At 36.1% G+C, this 14570-nt stretch overlaps 1 protein-coding gene across 6 annotated transcripts in view; it reads right to left on the reverse strand.

The window, feature by feature from the left end:
* The window catches only part of NCOA1 (nuclear receptor coactivator 1), a 241137-nt gene that overhangs the window by 98875 nt on the left and 127692 nt on the right, over nt 1-14570 (reverse strand). For 5 of the 6 annotated variants that reach the window (XM_039238319.1, XM_039238321.1, XM_039238318.1 and 2 more), the window contains exon 3: nt 3905-4057. The exons of the other annotated variant lie outside the window; for it this stretch is intronic. The gene's annotated coding sequence lies outside the window, so the exon portion shown is untranslated. The remainder of the gene's footprint in view (nt 1-3904; nt 4058-14570) is intronic. 6 annotated transcript variants of the gene reach the window in all.

Here is a 14570-nt window from a genome sequence, read left to right on the forward strand (position 1 = left end):
AGTTCGTGGGTTCGAGCCCCGCATTGGGCTCTGTGCTGACAGCTAGCTCAGAGCCTGGAGCCTGCTTCAGATTCTGTGTCTCCCCCTCTCTCTGACCCTCTCCTGCTCACAGTGTCTCTCTCTCTCTCTCTCTCTCTGAAATAAATAAAAACATTACAAAATTTAAAATGCCTGTTTTCATTTTCACAGTATTAAGTCAGTAACAAAGAATTTGAGCAGAACAAAATAATAAAAGGGTTCACAAAACAGCAGGCCTATTAACATGCATTTAATTACAGGATAGGACAATGTAATAATAATAATTGTGTGGGTGTGTATATAGTTTGTGTTTTATATGTATAAACTCATTTACTCTTCACAACTGCCCTATGAAGTATGTATTATTATTTCTACTTACAGAATTACTGATTGAGTTCAACAGTTTTATCTTACAAACTACTGTCAGACAATGATGATGATGATAACAATGATGATGACTAACACTTATACAGGATTTATTATGTGCCAATCATTGTTGTAACAATCGAACTTACATTATTTACTCATAAACCTTACTAATTCAATTCACTCATAAAATATGAGACAGGTAACACTTATAACCTATTTATGGATTATAGGAAATGAGGAAACTGAGGTTCAGAAACATTACTTATCTGGGGCGCCTGGGTGGCTTAGTCGGTTAAGCGTCCGACTTTCGCTTAGGTCATGATCTCACGGTTCGTGGCTTCGAGCCCCGCATCGGGCTCTGTGCTGACTGCCAGCTCAGAGCCTGGAGCCTGCCTCAGTCTGTGACTCCCTCTCTCTCTGACCCTCCCCTGCTCACACTGTCTCTCTCTCTCTCTCTCCTAGAAATAAATAAAACATTAAAAAAAAATAAAACAGTTCAGAAACATTACTTATCTGCTTAACACCGTAAGTAGCAGTGGTAAAAATCATTTTTAAGTAATTTGATTCCAGAATCTGGCTATGCTTTAACTTCTATAACTAACTTATAGTCACATAACTGAGAAGTAGAAAAGCCAACAACAGATTCCCAATATTTGCTTTTGCTTCTACACTAAAATCCTTCTTCATTAGGAGTTTTCTCAGAAAAGCTGACATTAAATTATGCCACCTCTAGAATCCAAGGTGGAATTTACAAGAATTTCAAACACACAAGCAGAGAGTCTTCTCAATTCTTAGTCCAAAAGTCACACAGAAATAAATAAAATTGATTTATTTTTTTATTCTGATTTCTCTCATCATTATAACACCAATTATTTCTTATAAATATAATTCACTTTAAAATGTAAACGTGTTATCCCTTCAAAGTTTTCCCACAACAAACCCTAATTTTTGTCCAAAAATTTATAAATCTTGGATTCTAAGATTATATATGTACATCCACACACATATAAAATTCTTTTCAGTAACATCCAAATCATCTTTAGGAATCTACCTTCTAGAATTCTGGGCTCTCACCATGTTTTAACAGACTTTCTCCTGAAAAAAATCTTTACAGGCTTTGTTCTACCAGATAAGGTTCTCTATTAACAAATCCATGAATCTCCAAAGTCCCAAATCATAGTCTCTTTAGAAAGGAACACAGATGGAAATAGATATCAAGTTCAAAATGAATGCTACTATACAAAACAGCTGACCTGTACTCTTTTAAAATGTCAGTTTTATGGAAGACAAAGAAAAGCTGACAGACGATTCCAGGCTAAAGGAACCAAAGCGATGTAACAACTAAACAATGTGTGATTCTGGATCAGATGACTCATAAAATGTTAATGTGAACTATAAATGAAATAATAATAATAATAACAATAATGAAAATGTTGTTTCCTGAATTTCATTATTATGTTGTGGTTAAGTAGGAGAAACATACTGAATATTTAGGAGTGGAAGATCATAAATGTCTACAACTTCCTCTCAGATGATTCACCATCATCAATCAATAATGGTGCTGAACGAGGAGGAGCAGAAATAGTAGTAAATATAGGAAGAGATAAAGCAAATATAACAAAGTGTTTACAACTGGTGAAAGTGGGCAATGGGATATATATATATATCTATATCTATATATCTATATATATATATATATATATATATATAGGGCCTACCAATCTTGCAACTATGTGGCAGGCTTAAAATTATTTTTGATAAATGTTAAAGACAAATAGAAAAGATAAAAGTCTTCATTGTGACATGAAGAAGAGAGACTTCTTAGAGGCACTCAATGAACAAGGAGTTAAAGAAAAACACACCGAAGCCAGAGTTCAATCACTAGATCATTCTATTTTCTTTCCCTTTCTCTTTCATAAAGATAGACTCCCTTCTCTCTCTCCATTGAGAATCAACAGTCTGATTTCAAATAACAGAAAATACAAGTTAATAAATATATCATCAGTTAATAAAAGCCAGAAGTCTGGAGTGTGTTCTAGAAACCAATAAGACTATATTTTTAATAAAAAATTTTAAAATATTTATTATTTTGAGAGAGAAAAAGAGAGACAAACTGTGTGCGGGAGAGGGGCAGAGAGAGAGGAGAGACACAGAACCCAAAGCAGCCTCAAGGCTCTGAGAAGTCAACACAGAGCCCGATGTGGGCTTTGAACATGGACCACGAGATCATGACCTGAGCAAAAGTCGGACACTTAACTGACTGAGCCACCCAGGCGCCCCTACCAATGACACTTTAAAGAGAGAGGTAGTAGGATTAAATGAATATCTTAAATCATTTTGCACCTCTAGTCCCTGCTTTAAAGCACTCTGCCAACAGGCAGTCTTGCCTCCATCTCCCAAATTCATTGTTTATTCCAAACACAAGTATTGCTTGTCAGCCAACTAAGTTGAACTGCCTTTAACATCTATGGTTGTTAAACCCCACTCATCAAGTTGACAGGCATCACTCCACAGTGACAACCGTCTTCTCCTTTAAAAGTGAGTAGTGGATATGCAGCTGGGACAGGGATGAGGGGAGTTCCTGGGGTGCTGATATTGTTTTACCTCTTAACCTGTTTAACAAACATGTTTGGCACATGATAATTCAAGAGTTCTACACTTAAAATTTGTAATCTTTATCTGTATAATACTATAATTCAATTTAAAAGTCTATTAATTTAAAAAATTGTCATGCCAAAAGTCTTCCACTTACTGATTTACCATATTCTGATTAATCTTCAACTTTTTACCTACTGTCTTGGCTTGGTGCATGTTTATCTTTCTAATACAGGCTTCTATGATCATTGTCATGATTGTGGATACAAAAGAATATTCCCTCAGGTAGCTCACAAACTCTTCTAAATCAGTTATATAAAAATGCCAAAATGTAATAAGTGGGCACCCAATACAGACTGAATGCCTGCATACATGTTAGATATATATAGACCAAATCTGGGGATGGTTCAGTATAGTTTTTCTGCTTGCCATTTTTAATTCAATGAGGAGGGTCTCCCTGTAAAATATTCATATGAACCCTATATTCATTTCAATGTGCATTAAAGTGGTTCATAAAGTATAATCTAGAAGATTTTCATTTAGGAATGTCAACAGATGTTTTATAATAACTTTGAAACTTTTAAATCAAAAACATATTTCCATTAAAAAAAAAGTCAACAGGTAATCATTTCCCTCCATACTTTTATACAAACAAAGCTCTTTAAAAAGAGAGCTACAGGGGCGCCTGGGTAGCTCAGTCAGTTAAGTGTCTGACTTTGGCTCAGGTCATGATTTCACACTTCGTGGGTTCGAGCCCCATGTCGGGCTCTGTGCTGACAGCCAGCTCAGTGCCTGGAGCCTGTTTCAGATTCTGTGTCTAGCCTCTCTCTGACTCTCCCCTGCTCATGCTGTCTCTTTCTCTCTCAGAAATAAATAAAGACATTTTTAAAAAAAGAGAGAGAGAGAGAGCTACAATTCCCACCTGGGAGACTTCTTTGTTCATAATGAGTCGTCAAAACAGATATGGTCAAATCTAGCACTCCAGAGGGTAACGTGCAGGGGAATGGGGTAGCGATGTATCCAGAGATGGCTCTAGTTTCTTCACTCTCACCTCATTTAAGGCCAATTATGCAAACTAAAAGGAGAAGAAAAAAATAAAAGCAGAAGGGAGATTAGACTGTTGTTTTATTCTCTAAGAAACGACAACATCCAGAAATGCTGAATCAAGAAAGAAAATACAACTTTTAAAGCCAAATGGAAAAATATTTCCAAAAGACAATGGATGAAGATCTGATTTTACAGATGAAGTTCTTTCTGGTGATTAAATATGTATTCCTATCTAAGGCTTCTGCTTAGATAATACATAATCACATTCTGCCCTTATTCTTCTGAAAGGGCCATTTATGTGTGTGTTAAAAAATTTTTTCTGGTTGCAGTTGTATGTTTATCCTTCTTTTTACTTAAAATACTGATTGTTCACATTTTCAGTTTTCAATGAATGCTTTATTTTATTTCTGTAATTCTTCTTACTACACATTAAAGTTACTATCATATTTTACTTTCAAATGTTTTAAAATATTTATTTATTTATTTATTTATTCATTCATTCATTCATTCATTCATTCATGAGAGAGAGGGAGAGTGGGCAGGAGAAAAGCAGAGAGAAAGAGAGAATTCCAAGCAGGCTCTGTCAGTGTAGACCCCCATGCAGGGCTCAAATGAGATAATGACCCGAGCCAAAATCAAGAGTCAGAGGCTTAATTGACTGTGCCACCCAGGCACCCCAGTTTCAAATTTTTCACTGAGAAACTTTACAAACTTTTAAATTAATATTCACTCACTTTTTCAGAGAGAGAGAGAAAGAGAGAGACAGAGCATGAATGGGGGGAGGGGTAGAGAGCCAGGGAGACACTGAACTCAAAGCGGGCTCTAGGCTCCACGCTGTCAGCACAGAACCTGACGCCGAGTTCTAACTCACAAACCGTGAGATCATGACCCGAGCAGAAGTTGGATGTTCAACCAACTGAGCCACCCAGGTGCCCCTTTACAAACTTTTCATATTCACAATACTTAAAATAAAACTCACTGAGCTCTAGTTCCAGTAATAATGGACTATCTCATAGTGGACTAATCTGCCCTCAGATAACAGTTATTAACTCTGGACAAAATATTAAAAGTAATTGTTCAGGGGCTCCTGTTGGCTAAATCGATGAAGCCTCTGACTTCCACTCACGTCATGATCTCGCAGTTCGTGAATTTGATCCCCGCATTCCGTCAGGCTCTGTGCTGACAGCTCAAGAGCCTGGAGCCTGCTTCAGAATCTGTCTTCCTCTCTCTATGCCCCTCCCCCACTTACACTCTGTGTCTCTCTCTCTCTCTCTCTCTCAAAAATAAACATTTAAAAAGTTTTTTTTTTTTCAGTTAAAAGTAACCGTTCAAAGATATTGAAAGTGACCAACAGCAGGCAGAAATGTAGGGGGTTTGATTACTGAAAGAAAGGAACCATACTGATGAGATGTATACGTATAACTCTACCTTAAAAGAACTCTTCCCAGTATATCCCCCTTAAGTACTGGGAGGCTAGAGCTAAAGAAGAAAACCACAACCCCACTGGCATCTAAGAGCAGACAGAAAGCTTGACAACAGGAGGGGAAAATCATGGTAGGAAGGGTGGTACAGTAAAGGGCAGGGGGGTTGTAAATCTGTCCACAAATGCTCCTCAGATCTTTGGCTGGTCCTTGAACTGCTCATGCACCAGGAGACTCCAAGTAGCCCAAAAGAAGGCAACAGCTGGAAGACTAAAAAGCTGAACAGAGATCTCAGCTTCCTACCACAGGAAAGACATAGTTTGGATTTTGAATCCTGCCAAGTTAAAAGGGCCTGGTGAACACAACTGGCTTCTCACAGAAACCACAGAAGGGCCACATCTCAGGATAAAGACTATATCCCAGGAATAAGGATTCTCTAAGGCTAAGGGCAAAACTGAAATAACATCTGGTGTGACAAAGTATAAAAACCAAACTTCCCTAATTTCAAGGTGATCAGTCAGTAATTTTTTTTTACTTTTTATTTTGAAATCCTTATAGACTCTTATTTTCACAAGAAGTAGTAAAAGCGGTACAGAGAGATCCCATGTATACAGCACTCACCTACACCAATGGTGACAACTTACATAACTGCAGTGTACTATCATAAACTGAGAAATGGACTGGCACAATACAATTATCTAGACTACAGACTTTACTTGATTTTGCCAGCTTTTTCATGCGATTTTTTGTATCTTTTTCTTTATTAATTCTATGGCATTTTAGCACATGTAGAGAGATCCATATACCTTTCCACAACTTAGATTCCCTTTTGTTATTTATAATCACACCCTCCACCCCTTTCCTTAATTCCTGGCAACCACTTATCTGTCCTCTGTTTCTATAATTTTGTCACTTTGAGAAACTTACAAAATTGAATCAAATAGTATGGAAACATTTTAGATTGGCTTTTTTTCTCTAAGCATAATACCCCTTAAATCCATCCATATTTGTTGAATAGATCAATAGTTTGTTCCTTTTCATTGCTCCGCGGTTTGGAGCTTTTCGTTTTTTGTTTTTTTCCCACCTGTCGAAGTACAAATGGGATATATTCTTTTGGGGGTAATTGTGAATAAAGCTGCTATAAATATTTGTGTACAGGTTTCTGTGTGAACATAAGTGTTCATTTCTCTAGGATAAATACCCAGAAATGCAATTGCTGGGTTATACAGTAAGTGCGTATTTACCAGCTAGTCATTTGGAACAAAAATCAATACTCTTAAAAAATAGATCTTGTAATAGAAAAACTTATTGCAAGATGTTGGAATTAATGGACAAGGATGCTCATGCTGTTAAGTATATTCAAGATGTTATAATTAGTGAACAGATAATAAACTGCAATTTCTGGGTTACACAGTAAGTATTTACCGGCTGGTAATTTGGAACAAAATCAATACTCTTTAAAAAATCTATAATATCATAAACAAAATCTAACATACAATAAAAAATTACTAAACATGCAAAGAAGATAAAAACTGTAACTCAAGAACAGGAGAAAAAACCATTACAAGATGATCTAGAAAATAGACCTTATAATAGAAAAACCTATCACAAGATGTTGGAATTAACTGACAAGAATGCTTAAGCTGTTAAGACAAGTATATTCAAGATGTTATAATTAGTGAACAGGTAAGAAATATTGACAGCAAATGGAAGCAAAAGAAAAGAAGGAAATGAAACTTCAAAAACTAGGTTGTTCAATACCAGACCTTAAAAATTCACTGGATAGGCTGAACCTACTATTAACTAATAGTCGCTCTGAGATGGCACAAAAACAAGTTAGTGAACTTGAGGTCAAAACAATACTCAATCCAAACACTGGACAATTCAAAAAAATTAAAACCAACAATTTAAAAGGTAAAAATCATTTATACTTTTAGCAAGACTGTTCAAAAAAAACAAAAGACAACACAAATTACTAATACCAGAAATGGAAGGAGAAACATCACTTCAGATCCTACAAATACAATGTTCACATAATGCAAATCAATTCATTAACAGACAAAATGAAAAATCCCTTAAAATTACTACAACAACTACAAAAATAAATAGAAACCTATCTGCTAAAGAAAATATTTGATAATTAAAACACAGCAAAAACAAAACAAAAAAAAACCACAAAAATCAAAACAAAACTCTAGGCCCAGATGGCTTCACTGGTGGGCTCAACCATTTAAGGAAGTAATAATCATCTTATATACTTTCTAAAAAAATGAAGAGAGATACTTCCTAACTTGTTTTATTTTTTTTTAATTTTTTAAAGTTTTTATTTATTTATTTTGAGAGAGAGAGAGACAGAAGAGCAGGGGAGGGGCAGAAAGAGAGGAAGAGAATCCCAAGCAAGCTCTGCACTGTTAGCCCAGAGCCCACTGCAGGGCTCGAACTCAAGAACCATGATCATGACCTGAGCCAAAATCAAGAGTCAGAGGCTCAACCGACTGAGCAACCCAGGCACCGCCCCCCTCAACTTGTTTTATTAAATAAGCAAATCCCTAATTCCAAAACTTGACAAAGGTATTACCAGGAAAGAAAATCAGCCTCATGAATACAGATGCAAAACAACAAACTGAATCCAACAATATATAAGAAGGGTAATATATCATGATCATGTGGTTTATCCAATAAATGTTTCAAGTTAAATATCAACGTAATTTACACAGTAACAGAATAAAAAGTATATAACCATTTCAACAAATACAGAAAAAAATCTGAGAAAATTCAGCACCCATTCATGGTAAAATTCTCAGCAAACTAAGAATGAAAGGTAACTCCTTCAATCTGATAAATAGGATGACTTAAAAAACTTACATCTAGTATTTTATATAATGATGAAATATTGGGAGTTGTCCTAATGTTGTGAACAAGGCAAGAATGTTGACTCTAGCCACTGTGTGTGTGCTTTTTTAAAAATATTTTATTTTTAAGTAATCTCTACACCCAGCATGGGGGACCAAACCCACAACTCCAAGATTAAGAGTCTCATGCTTTGGGCGCCTGGCAGGACTCAGTTGGTTAAGCGTTTGACTCTTGATTTCAGCTCAGGTTATAATCTCATGGTTTGTGAGATCAAGCACCGTGTTGGGCTCTGTGCTGACAGTGTGGAGCCTACTTGGGTTCTCTCTCCCTCTCTCCCTCTGCCCTTCCCCAGTTCTCTCTCTCTATCTCAAAATAAATAAACATAAAAAAAAAAAGAGTCCCACACTTTACCAATTGAGCCAGCCAGGTGCCCTATAGCCCCACAGTTACTTCATTATTGTAATGGATGTACTGAAAATCCTACTCAGTGCCATAAGTCAAAAAAAATAATAATAATAAAAGGAAATTTGGAGAGAAAGAATTAAAATTGTCTTTATTCACTTAATCATTTTTTGGTACATAACTCTAAGGAATCTGAAAACTACTGGAATTAATAAGTGATTTGGCAAAGTTGTAGGATACAAGATGAGTATACAAAATCAAATGTGTTTCTGTACACCACTTTTGGAAAACAAAGTGCAAAACAAATTTATAATAGCATCAAAAAACATAAAATACTTAGGAATTAGTTTAACAAAAGACCTATATACTTAAATTTTATAACACTGTTGAAAACAAAAAAGAACCCCCCCCCCAAGAACAGAGGGATTGAATACTTTCATGAGTTCAACAAAATACAATTGTCCCCGTAATTAATTCATATATTCAAAAATATTTTATGTACATCTAGTACATTATACTATCAATAAATACAAGTTTTTTCTTTTGTTTTATATTTGTAACAGTTTTTTTAATGCTTGTTCTGGGCTTTTTCTTTTTATATAAAAACTGTTTTCTCTAAATCATGATTTCTCCCAATGCTGAATTCCATATTAAAGTATAATGTTTAATGTTAGAAAATTGGGTTATCCTATCACCTGGATTCAAAAGTGCTTGCCTCTTATAGTCCCCTCTAAACTGAACTAAGTGCTTTTTATATTTTTGAGATTTTTTTTCTTCTGCTGATTTAAATCCACAATTCAAAAACTCAAAGAAACTTGAGCTAGCTCTTCATACTGACTTGCAGTTAAAACTATTAAGGAAAAGGATTTACAGTTAGATTACCCCAATTTACATTTAGTTAAATTTTTCTCACTTTATATGTCTAGTTTATTTGCATTTGTAATAAACAGTGCTCTAAAACATTTTCTTAAATGAAACAATTCATTTCAATTCTCCTGATACTACTTTGTGTGTTCTTTCATTTTTGAGGCATTTTATCTTTTAGTTTTCCCTAGGTAAATCTAGGAATTGGTAAGAATTGGTAAGTAGCAACTGACTATTATCAAATATGGCATTGTTCATCTAGTCATCCATAAACTTAGTTCTGTCATTATTTGGCTTCCAAGGAAGAGCAACCCCCCTGCCCCAAATCACTTACATATTAATCCTGCAGGTATAATCTTTGCCAAATAATGCTACTCTCTTCTATAAAACCTGAGAGTTTTTATGGGTACTACTTCAAAACTAAGCAGTAACTGAACCCAGATGGATCCTGCTAAAGATTTAGGGTCCTAAGGGATTCATGGCCAACCATGTGAAGAAATGTGAGAACCATGCTAAGGGAGAGCTGAGTATAGTCATTTAGGGACTGCATAAAAAATGGAAAAGCACAAGATAAATCCATGTTTCAAAAAAATATGTACAGGGGCATGTGAGTGGCACAGTTGGTTAAGCATCCAATTCTTGATTTCAGCTCAGGTTATGATCTCACGGTTCATGAATTTGTGCCCTGCATCTGGCTCTGTGCCCATAGTGCAGAGTCTGCTTGGGGTTCTTCCTCTTTCTTTCTCTCTCTCTCCCCCTCTCTCTGCTTGTCTCTCCCCCACTCATGCTCTTTGAGTCTCTCTCTCAAAATAAATAAAAGATAATTAAAATGATTTTTAAAAATAATTTAAATAATGTTAAAAAGGTATGTGCACAATGAGAAGTTAAAAATATGGAATCAAGAGATAGGTGACACAGAATCTAAGAAGACGGGGAATATGTATAAGTACTAAGAAAAATAAGTTTGATTATTGTGAAATAATAATATTTCACTTTAAGTGAGTTCCCTTAAAATGCATCTCTCCAATGATTTTTTTTTCATTTAATTTAAATTCCAGTATAGTTAACATACCATGTCATGTTGCAGGTGTACAATATAGTGATTCAAATATTCTATACTCCATGATTGTTATGTAATTATCTGTGCTATCTAGAGCTCAGCATTTTAAGTCTGTCCTCACCATCCCTCCCCTGATCCAGAGGAATCCAGAGCAGGAGATCTCATATGGAGACTATAAACTCCTACTGGAACATCATGATTACTGAGCATGCCTGAAGGCTTTCAATTTGGGCTTCCAATTTTCCCCTCCCAGGTAAGGTCTTTCTATCATCATCTGTTCCCAGTGCTGGATTCTGGCACAAGTTCTGGCTAACACAGCACCTCAATTGCTTTAATTTATTTAATTATTAATTTAATTTTTTAAATTCAATCTGATTTAAAAAATCAAATGAGGAAGCCAGATGATAGAAGAGCACATATTATGCACCTAATACACAGAGTAAAAAGGAAAACTATTAAACATCTTCCCTTTGTTATTCTGGAATCAGGCAGAGGTACAGAGCCAGAAATTAAAAATATATAGATAAATATTGCAAGTAAATATCTACGGACTTACCCCTGGAATTAACAAGAGTAAACATTTTTTATTTTTTTTTTCTTTTCTAAGAAATGAAGCACTCCCAATAAATCCAAAGTCCCCACACTCAGACACAGCCCACTCTGTTCATTCCCCTCCCTTTGATAGAGATAACCATTATCATGAATTTTGTACATCTCTTTCTGGATATGTATGTGTGTGTGTATCCATACACAATTGACACTGAAGTTTTATGTTTTAAAATATACATGTTTAAATTGTATAAAACATATTTTATTCATTTTGCTGATTTCATGCATAATGTTTTGGAGCTCTATCCTTGCTGAGGCATACATGCATGTGTGTTTCATTCATACAAATATATGAATATACCTCACCTTGTATTTAAGTGGTCTGTAGATTTTCATTTTTTTTAATATTTGAGAGACAGCATATGCGTACGCATGTGAGCAGAGGAGAAACAGAGATAGAGGGAGACGAGAATCCCAAGAAGGCTCCGCACATAGAGCCCAATGCAGGACTAAATCTCAAAAGCTGTGAGATCATGATCTGAGCCAAAATCCAGAGATGGACACTTAACCGACTGAGCAAGCCAGGAGCTCCTGGAAACTTTCATCTTTACAGAGAATACCTCAATGAGTATTCTTGGACATGGCTTCTTATTCAAATTTTCATATGCAAGAATTTCTAGTGGCAATTTCTGAGTGGAATTTCTGAGTTACAGTAGTTGTGCATCTTCCACTCTTCTCACCATTTGTCAAACTGCTTGCCAATATGGTTGTTTCATACTCCCACAAGCAGTATATAAGAAAACCATTTTCCCCATATTCTTTCCAATACCTGATATCATCAGACTTTGTTTTTTAACCAGTCTAACGATGAAAATGAGATTTCATTTCAATCTGAATTTCCTTGACTATTACGGGAACTGAACATCTTAGCTGACTATGTGGATATCCTATTAGTTGAACTGGTATTAGTCTCTTTTCTTCCTTTATGCTAGGTACCCAATTGGCATTTTTAGTTCTGAGAAATTCTCTTTGATTATATTCTTTCTTTCCCCCTAATTTATTCTGTTCCCTCTTTGTGGAACTCCTAACACTAGGATGTTGACCCTCCTAGATTCATCTTATTAAATCTTCTGTTTATAATTTCTTTGCCTTTTTGCTCTACTCCTAAAAAATTCTCAATTTATTATCTAATAATTCTATTGAGTTTTTCTATTCTGCCACATATTCTTAATTTATAAGAATCCTTTGTTTTCTGGGGCACCTGGTTGGCTTAGTCGATTAAGCATCTGACTTCGGCTCAAGACATGATTTCGCAGTTTGTGGGTTCGAGCCCCACGTCGGGCTCTGTGCTGACAGCTAGCTCAGAGCCTAAAGCCTGCTTCAGATTCTGTATATCTCCCCCTCTCTCTGACCCTCCCCTGATCACGCTGTGTATGTGCGTGTCTCTCTCTCAGAAATAAAACATTAAAAAAATTTGTTTTTAAGAATTCTTTGTTTTCTGAATATTCTTTTTAAAATATCCTATCGTTGGGGCACCTGGGTGGCTAAGTTGGTTGGGCATCCAACTTTCGCTCAGGTCATGATCTCACGGTTCGTGGGTTCAAGCCCTGCGTCGGGCTCTGTGCTGACAGCTAGCTCAGAGCCTGGAGGCTGTTTCGGATTCTGTGTCTCCCCCTGTCTCTGACCCTCCCCTGCTCACACTGTCTCTCTCTCTCACGAATAAATAAAACATTTTTAAAAATTTTTTTAAAATATCCTATTCTTGGGTGACTGGGTGGCTCAGTCGGTTAAAGCACCTGACTTCAGCTCAGGTCATGACCCAATGGCTCATGGGTTCAAGCCCCACATCAGGCTTCCTAATACCAGCCTGTTCACACAGGCTGTGTCTCCCTCTCTCTCTGCACCTGCCCTGTTCACACTGAATCTTTCTGTCTCTCAAAAATAAATAAATGTTTAAAATTTTTTTAAAATAAAATAAAATATCCTATTCTTGCTTTACAGATATAGCATCCCATCTTTCTGAAGATATTTTATACACACATCTGTTATATGTAGGTGTGTGTGCATGTGCACACATGTGCACACATGTGCATGCATATACATAAAATTTTCCTGCCTATACAGTCTGTTTTCAGCAAGTTGGTTTGTATTCTTGATCTGTTTATTTTGATTTCTGTTATTCATAGTAGATGCTTTTTCCTTAGGTGTTTGATGATATTTAGATATTGGAAATAAAAAGTTTATTTAAAGCTCTATTTAAGTAAATGGGGCTAATGACTGTGACCTTCAATATAAGGCAACCTGGGCAAGCTCTTTATTAGGTCACAGATATTGATGTGAGAAACCTGGTTCCCATTATCTACCACTTATTTACTTATCTGCTCAACACCTGTATACATATAAAGTAGCTTCGGAATTGTTAACCTGTACCCTATAAGAAACAAATTTAGCAAACAGAGTACAGTTTTATGTAAAGTTCTTTTTGCCTTTAGTTTTTTCTTAATGGGCTAGTCAGATTTTTCATAGAAGATTCTTCCTGCTTCCTGCTTAGAGGATAAAGGCCTCAGTTGGGAAGCCAATAATGGAGGAGAGGGCACGGGCTCTCATCATTCAAAATGCTAATACTCATTTAATCCCCCTCCACTTTCAATGTGCCTGTTGTCCATTAGGGCAGTAGCCAGTCCTCTATCTTCATCCAAAGAATATACTTCAAATTGCCCACTGTCAAGATGGGAGCAGAACATTAGGACAGTGGCAAAAAGTGAAGAAGATCCAGGCATTCAGCTGTTCCTTAGACATCTTTTAAACAATCCTCCTTATTTTAGTCGCCTAGATTCATCTTCTTCACCTTCTTGCCCTTCTTCACCTTCCCCTTTCAGAGTTACACAATACTACCACTGTGTGAGCCCTCTGAAGACTCATCAGTACAAATTCCATGAGTCCTTAGCTTTCTCCATGTAAAACTGGGCTTTCCTAGGTTTAAATTGCTACCACTCTTCTAGCTGTTTTTCAGCCTTGAAAATTTTGTCGTGTTTTTCTCTAATCCTTAGTCTAGATTTATGACTAAAAACAACTTAACAACAACCCTTATTGACTTTGTTTTCATTGTTGTTTAACTTAACTGTGGTTTCAGGAGGGAACAATATTAATTGTGTGTTCAACCTACCACCTTTACCTAGAATCAAACACTATGTTATTATTGGTAATATTTTATATATTTCTAATCTTCCTGTTATTTCATCATCTTTTTTTAAGACAGAGAGGGCACACATAAGAGGGAGAGACGGGGAGAATCGGGAGGAAGGGGAAAGAGAGTGAGTGAGAGAGAGAGAGAGAGAGAGAGAGAGAGAGAGAGAATCTTAAGCAGGCTACATGCTTAGCGTGGAGCCCAA

Source organism: Hyaena hyaena, unplaced genomic scaffold (genome assembly GCF_003009895.1).
Source record: "Hyaena hyaena isolate Hyena2069 unplaced genomic scaffold, ASM300989v1 scaffold_138, whole genome shotgun sequence".
Lineage (NCBI taxonomy): Eukaryota > Metazoa > Chordata > Mammalia > Carnivora > Hyaenidae > Hyaena > Hyaena hyaena.